Below are 8247 nucleotides of genomic sequence, written 5' to 3'. Positions count from 1 at the left end.
GCAGTATGCACACGAATAGGTAAGTATAGTCAGTCATTAATCAGTTTGTAACGTTTCTCCCAAAGTTTTGGGCGAGACTTTGTGTGAATCCCAGGAATTCCACTCATTGTATTGTTAGTTGTCTGTATCGCGAGCAATGTTTAAATATCTTTTAAGACTTTGCCTAAACGGACGAACGTTGTTCAATATTCGTGCGCTGTCATTTTTCAGGTACTGTTACGATTTAAATCGCCGCGCGATTGTAAATCTTCGCGATTGTCTAGAATGTTCTAGAATCCATCGCGACGGAAACGTACTCGGACTTCCGCCGAAAAATCTGCGCATAGAGGGGGTGAAAGCTATAAATCGGGGGAACCAGAGACGGAACGGAGATTTTTCACGACCTTTTGCCGTTGGTGTTGTCAGTGCCTGGGGAGAGTCAAGGGGACAGTGATCGAGTGAATTTGCAGGGCCGACGAGACGACGTAGTGGAGTTCACGAGGGCCGTTGGAGACGATTCGTCTAAGTACCACCGCCCACATCGCCAAGCGGATCACGGACTTCACTACGGAAGGTTCCAGACCGAACGCTTTTGCGGATCAGGATCTCGTCGAGTCCTGACAGTCCAGGTCGTCCCCGGACTCACCGGAAGGTGCCGGATCTACCCTCCAGCAAGTCAGGAGCAGTGGTGACACCCCATTTTCCACAGGCCGTGGGTTCCCAAAGTTTTGGTTGTATAATTTGTCACTCCGTCGAACTAATTGAGCGTTTGTATTTAACTGTTGTCAAATTTCCATTGTCAACTCATTATTTCGACGGGTGAATAGTTTCCATCAGTCTCATTTAATTTGTATATCGCGTTTAGGATTTATAATATGTTCGACTGTTAAAGTTCCAGTTTTGTCATAAGGCGCGTGATTTCAATAATTGTACTAACTTAAGAAAAAATTTCCTTATCAAGTCCGTCGGGTTTTTTATATTCACGAACGATTATTATCAATCCGTGAGCGACCTCGCCAGGAATTGTGTATCGCGCTCACCGAATATTTTTTTGCGCGTGGTTCTTCACGAAGAAAAACATCTTGATTTCAATTTTTTTTTTTTGAGGGAAGAAAGACTTAGAGGACCTCTCCGCTTATGCGGGCGGCGTAGCCGAATAGCGACGTTACGTAGGATCAGTCGGCCTTCCTCCTTCGCTAAAGAAAGGATTTTTTTTTATTGTTTTGCCGGTACTCGTTTGTTGAACGTCTGGGACCCGGAGGACCCTCCGAAGAGTTAGGGTTATTTAAATTTGTACACGCCATTAGGCAAGTCAGGCTTCGTTGTTTTCTTTTTCATTTATATCATTATTTTCATTGTTGACATCTGAATAAACGATTAGTTGGAAGATTGTGTATCATTTCCCGTACTCCGGGCTGTTCTCACCAATTTTTCAGCTTCAGTCGGCGTTTCTCGTGGTTCGTATTGTAAACCGAGTCGAAGCCACGACTTGTTCGTTATACCCCTGAACATTCCGGATTTGTAACCGGTAACAGGGTTGCCCAGTTTCGGGAGCGTAATTTATAACGTAACAATATTGGGGGCTCAACCGGGATTCATTTTGAATTTCGTGGGCTTCGGTCGTCGGTAGCGCGGCCCGAGAGCGCAGACTGAGGGTTGATTGCCCCGGAGAGTGGGAAAACATTTTCTTGTGACTTGTCTAATTTCTTCTTTGATTCTGTTTCGTCGGGAGAAAATCACTGGAACCTGACTGGGCTGCAACAACAACCCGGAGCCTGAGTGTGGAGATTGCCGCTTAGTCCACGGGGGAGGAGTGTCATTGCCTTCGGAGTTCTCGGAGGGGAACCGAAGTTCGACGTCAGCGAAGAAGTTCCGAATTGGAGGTTCTTCAGGGTGGAGAGCCGCAGCTGGCCATGGCTACGGTATTGGTTCTGTGATGGGGTTTTATTTTTTGAGGTGCGCGCTTGCCAGTGGATTTGCCCGGGAGCCCGACATTGAGCCCCAGTCACGGAGATTGTACCAAGGGTCCTCTGAGCGCAGCTGCCGTCTTCGTCCACCTGGAGAGAGGACAAGTAGGGCGAGGTATCAAAGACGACCGAACCTAGGGGAAGACTTCGAACTCCAGTGGTACCGTTGCTCACCCACGTCGGCGGACCGGTAACAACATTGTGTCACACCAGGTGGATTGCACAAGAAAGGAGTAAGTCGGAAAAGAGAATGGTGGTGAAAATATTTTAACGTGTTCATAGTGGTCGTCGGATTTTAGCAATTTCGTGTTTGTGTTGTCAGAGATTCACGGTCACTGGTACTCCAAAGTTTTCTTTTGTCGGGACCTGGAGTTTCCTTTTTTTTTTCTTTGTTGGATCGTGAATGTCGCCAGCGTCTTCGTCCATTTTCAATGTCGATTTTCGAGTGTTTGGGAGGTTGGTTGGGAGTGCGGCAGGTCAATTTCGCGATTTTTTTTTTCACCGGTTCGGCTCGGTGTCGAAGAGCGAACGGTCGCGTGGTCAACATTTGGGGGTGACAAGTGAGTCGTTGCGTTTTGCGTTTCCATTTTTCTGTCTGGTTGTTGCGTTTCGTGAATCCGAGGAGTTTCTAGTTCGCAAGGGACGAAAGTTGTATTTTCGGACGTCGTGTCGTCAAGGTTAAGGACCCGGAGGACGGTAGCGTGGTCGTCGGCGTGGTGCGCGGGCGGTCCAGGGCGAAAGAGGGAGAATCGTGGTGAGGTTCACTAGGGGCGAGTGTCCTCCGGAGGGCCGAAGTTGAACGGTCGAGGAACTCGGCGCCATAGCGCTGCGGCGGATTTGGAACCTCAAGCACGGAAGACCAAGAGTGGTCGAACGCCTAGTTGCGGATTTAATTCCTTACTTTTGCACAAGATCTTCGCGCCGTCCACGCGACGAAGAAGACCTTCCACCGTGATGTCATTCCGATCGGGAAATTGAATCGGTTTTTGACAAAGTCGCCAGTTTTTGAATTTTTGCAACACGGGGGAACGAACGCACGATCATCAATGTGGGACGCGGGCGAAGAGCGCGCCGACGGTTTCCAGCGGCTATTTCGAACTTGACCCACCAATGTTGACAGTCTTCAAAGTTTTTCGTGTGTTGTTTTGAAATTCGTGCTCGGTTGTGGTAGCAACGGCTACACAGCCGCACATGGGTTATCAGTTTTGCAAATCTTTGGGAGGATGGAAGGGCGAGCGAAGGTCTCTCTCGGGGTAGCCAGACCATCAAGGCGCTCAGGAGTAAACCCCAAATTTCAGGGCAGTCCAACAACCGGGTCAATTTGCACAAATGCCTATTGTTTCAAGCCGTTATATCGACGTGGCTGTCGGTTACTTCAGATACGGTAAAACGGACCCCTTATCACTCCGAAACTAAATTTCAGCGGCTGCGGCTAAATAGCAACAAGGGGTGTGGGAGAGTTTTGTTATTTTATTCAATTCTGACGTTTTAAACCGTATTTATCAACTTCATAACAACCAAGGTAAACAATTGTTTATTCGGTAGAGTGAGTTAAAAAAAATTTAATTCACTAGCGATTTAAATTTTTTTTAATTGAGTCTTTGTTAAAGAACAGATATATAATGTACTCGTATGTATGTAGAACTTGTTCTTCTCGTGTCAAAACCTTCTACTTCTTTTCCCTGTGTCCTACAGAATGCTGCTTCAAAAATGTTTCTACTTGATGGAATCTACAAACCTTAATTTAGCACAAATTCTATAGATAAACATCCACAAACCTGTTTATATCGACATTTTCCTTAATCAATAACATTTTCGTCAGCTGTGAACGGTATGACCACAATTAAGATGATTTTACAGATTTTGATAGCTCCGAAATATAAGCCAAACTTATCTTCACGTCGACCCCCGGGCGTTCTTCTTATTTCTCCAATTACACAAACAATTTACTCTTTTTCGTACAATATTTTAGATTTTACTGGCACTACTTTGCCTACTGCTTCTAGTGCTTCATTCATTACATCTTCCGGAACAAAGATCTCGTTTCGGCGAATATTTCTGACTCCGACATTTTTCACGAAAATTATTGACACTAAAATAATTGTTTATAGCAAAATGGTTGTCACGGAAATGTTGCCACTGTCACAGACTTGATTTTTGTTGCAGTATTTTACATAATTCATAATAATTCGTGAATTGTAACTGTCTGTCGCAAAATTGAATAAAATATTGTATAAACCGCGTGAGTTAAACGAATGTTTATTCATTCGAAGAATTAGCTCACTCGCGCTTCGCGCTCTTGAGCTAAACATTCTTCTCTTGAATAAACATTGGTTTAACTCACTTGGTGTATAAATATCTATTATGTTTGGGTTTTCAAGTTTTTAAATAATTTGCATACGATCCTTCTGATCGCGTCAGTCTGGCAGGACTACAAACTGCTAGGTCTGTTCCAGAGACCTGGGGCTTCACCCCGAACAGAATCATCTACTGGACATTCATCTTGTAAGTTAATTTAACTCGTGGTCGAGTTTACTACGTTGGGGGTCCACCAGTTTTCTCTATCGGTTCACGGTTTGTAAAAATCTCGCCCAGATCAATTTTTATATTTTAGGGGGGGTCGCGTGTTACGATTTAAATCGCCGCGCGATTGTAAATCTTCGCGATTGTCTAGAATGTTCTAGAATCCATCGCGACAGAAACGTACTCGGACTTCCGCCGAAAAATCTGCGCATAGAGGGGGTGGAAGCTATAAATCGGGGGAACCAGAGACGGAACGGGGATTTTTCACGACCTTTTGCCAGTAGTGTTGTCAGTGCCTGGGGAAAGTCAAGGGGACAGTGATCGAGTGAATTTGCAGGGCCGACGAGACGACGTAGTGGAGTTCACGAGGGCCGTTGGAGACGATTCGTCTAAGTACCACCGCCCACATCGCCAAGCGGATCACGCACTTCACTACGGAAGGTTCCAGACCGAACGCTTTTGCGGCTCAGGATCTCGTCGGGTCCTGTCAGTCCAGGTCGTCCCCGGACTCACCGGAAGGTGCCGGGTCTACCCTCCAGCAAGTCAGGAGCAGTGGTGACACCCCATTTTCCACCGGCCGTGGCTTCCCAAAGTTTTGGTTGTATAATTTGTCACTCCGTCGAACTAATTGAGCGTTTGTATTTAACTATTGTCAAATTTCCCTTGTCAACTCATTATTTCGACGGGTGAATAGTTTCCATCAAACTCATTTAATTTGTATATCGCGTTTAGGATTTATAATTTGTTCGACTGTTAAAGTTCCAGTTTTGTCATAAGGCGCGTGATTTCAATAATTGTAGTAACTTAAGAAAAAAATTCCTTATCAAGTCCGTCGGGTTTTTATATTCACGAACAATTATTATCAATCCGTGAGCGACCTCGCCAGGAATCGTGTATCGCGCTCACCGAACATTTTTTTGCGCGTGGTTCTTCACCGGTCCGTACCGAAGAAAAACATCTTAACTTCAATTTTTTTTTGGACCGAAGAAAGACTTGGAGGACCTCTCCGCTTATGCGGGCGGCGTAGCCGAATAGCGACGTTACGTAGGATCAGTCGGCCTTCCTCCTTCGCTAAAGAAAGGAATTTTTTTATTGTTTCGCCGGTACTCGTTTGTTGAACGTCTGGGACCCGGAGGACCCTCCGAAGAGTTAGGGTTATTTAAATTTGTACACGCCATTAGGCTAGTCAGGCTTCGTTGTTTACTTTCTCATTATATCATTATTTTCATTGTTTGACATCTGAATAAACGATTAGTTGGAAGATTGTGTATCATTTCCCGTACTCCGGGCTGTTCTCACCAATTTTTCAGCTTCAGTCGGCGTTTCTCGTGGTTCGCATTGTAAACCGAGTCGAAGCCACGACTTGTTCGTTATACCCCTGAACATTCCGGATTTGTAACCGGTAACAGGGTTGCCCAGTTTCGGGAACGTAATTTATAACGTAACAGTACCTATTTTAAATATTTTGCATTACTCGGCTTCAAATTTCGCACTCATACCTAAAAAGTGATCTGACACAGCCCTTATGTTGAAAATAACTATTGTTCTCGTTGTTAGTCAATATTGTTTGGGAGATTTTATTTTATATCTGCATTAGGGTTAAATAATTCGGTTATATTATTTATAATATAATAATAGATATGTATAACACTAAAAATATGAAATGAGAACATGTAGGTAATATGCCAATCCATCTGGCTGGTAGGCCATTTTTTAAATATAAAATAAACTACATATTCTGAAAAATGTAGTTTTTGCGTTTTTCTATAAAACTCACAAATTTTTTCTAAAATTAATAATCAAACAAAAATCCTGAAGTATTTGTTGCAATTTTTTTGAATGTAAGATGATTTTTGCTGTTTTTTTGAGGAGTGAAGTTCAATCTAACAACTCTCAAGAGTGGTTAAACGTTGATAATTTTTCTTAAAAAATATTTTTTAAATGTTAATAATGTATAATGTTCTTGTTTAATTACAGCTCGAATGATTCTAGTACCGAGTTTGGTACAAGTTCATCAACGGAAAACATAATAAACAAATTGTGGATCCGAATTGAAAAACAAATCGGAGCCATTCCATTTTGTATAAAATTTTTTCTATATAAGTCTGGGTTTGACACAATTTTGTCAATCATTTACGAGGAGAATTTGGTTGAATCTGTGGAACAATTTGAAGTTTCTATTTTTGATGACATTAAAAAAATGCTACTAACAGAAAACCTTGACACGTATTTATACCTCGGACCGTATGATTGTATGAAAAAATTTACACTTTTGCCTGGTAAGTGTCAATTAATTAATTAATTCAATATTAAGTACAGGGTGAGTGAACACTTCCCTCAGAACATAAATCATTTAAAATGTAATGATATCACTTTAAAACTTTTCACACTGGATGTGGCATAAATGGAGCTTCAAAATGAGCTAATCGCCATTTTTTACTGATTTTTTTTTTCAAATATTGTATTGCAATTAATACCTCACTCATGTACTTTGTGTTAAAAATGATGAAATGCATAACCATTAATTTTTCTGTATCAATTATATTTTCCCGCAAAAAGTTGTTTTTTAATGTAGAAGTGGTGGTCATGAACAATTTGTTTTTAGGTCATAGAGCACTTTTGAAAGGAATTTTGCGCAGTTTGAAAGAAAACGAAAAACTTCTAAGTGCTTCCAGAGAAGATAGAACTGTTTGCATTCCTCAGCGAAAAAAAAGAAACGAGAACACCGAAGCAGGAACCGAAAATCGAACTGAGAGTGAAATTTTAGAGAAATGTTTAAAAGATGTGAAAAATAAATATAACCTCGATCAAAATTTACAGTTTTCTATTCGTCAAATTTCATCAGAATATGATAATGAGGGTACTTCATATGAAAGAATTTTCGGGAAAATAATTTGCCCTGCATGCAAGAAGCATATTAGTATCTATAATGATAATCATAAAAAACGGTGGATCATTTCTAATTTTCATTCGCACTGGCAGATACACACCAGAAGTCAGGAAAAAAAGAAGAAACATCTAGGAAAATTAACACCACTAGAAGCGTTTTGTGGGATCGATCCAAAGGGCAATAAACAAATTTTGAATGAAACCGAAAATGAAACAGAGAATAAAACATCAAATAAATCTAATTCTGATAATAATTCTGAGGACTCTGATGGTAGGTAGTATATCGATGCAATATTTTTTAAAAGATATCTTTACTTTGTTTGTTTAATAGAAATTTCAAGTAATAAATGACTATCGATATTTTCCAATTCACGGAGAGCTCTAATTCAGGCAAAACTACGCAAACAAGCTTGCTCATCTTCTCAAACTAAAATGTACGACTACTTCAAAATCATTGACAATGTACAAGATGTTATTAATGATAATCAGTTTATATACAATAAATTTAATACATTTTTCAAAAACAATAGTCAATATTCCACTTTGGAGCCAAAGGGTTTATTACAACAAATTAAGCAACTTGCCGAAACAGGGAAAAAAAAGGAAATCTTACGAAGAATCTTTGAAGGATTTTTGCAGCTATTTATTCATAATATGTGGTCGAAAAGGCTATGAGGTTAGTTTACACAATATATTTTTTATTAAGAGAAACCTATAATAAAACATTACAGGTTCTTTACTCAAACCTACCACTGCCTTCAATTTCAACAGTCCAGCAAAACGTGAAGAACAATGACAATAAAATTGTTGAAGGGCAGCTTCGAATGAGCGAGTTGAAAGATTTTCTTGTATCAAATAACTTGCCCCTCAAAGTATGGATATCTGAAGA

General features: G+C 41.0%; 1 long non-coding RNA gene across 1 annotated transcript; it reads left to right on the top strand.

Annotated features, from left to right (window-relative positions):
- The first annotated feature begins 6029 nt into the window (after positions 1-6029).
- LOC138126633 (uncharacterized) lies at positions 6030-7990 on the top strand. The gene is made up of 3 exons (XR_011157886.1): positions 6030-6748; positions 7075-7629; positions 7690-7990. It is a non-coding gene; the product is annotated as an uncharacterized lncRNA (long non-coding RNA).
- Positions 7991-8247: the final 257 nt, after the last annotated feature.

This window comes from Tenebrio molitor, chromosome 3 (assembly GCF_963966145.1).
Source record: "Tenebrio molitor chromosome 3, icTenMoli1.1, whole genome shotgun sequence".
Taxonomy (NCBI): domain Eukaryota; kingdom Metazoa; phylum Arthropoda; class Insecta; order Coleoptera; family Tenebrionidae; genus Tenebrio; species Tenebrio molitor.
Note: the sequence above shows the minus strand (reverse complement) of the source record. Positions and strands in the feature narration are given on the sequence as shown.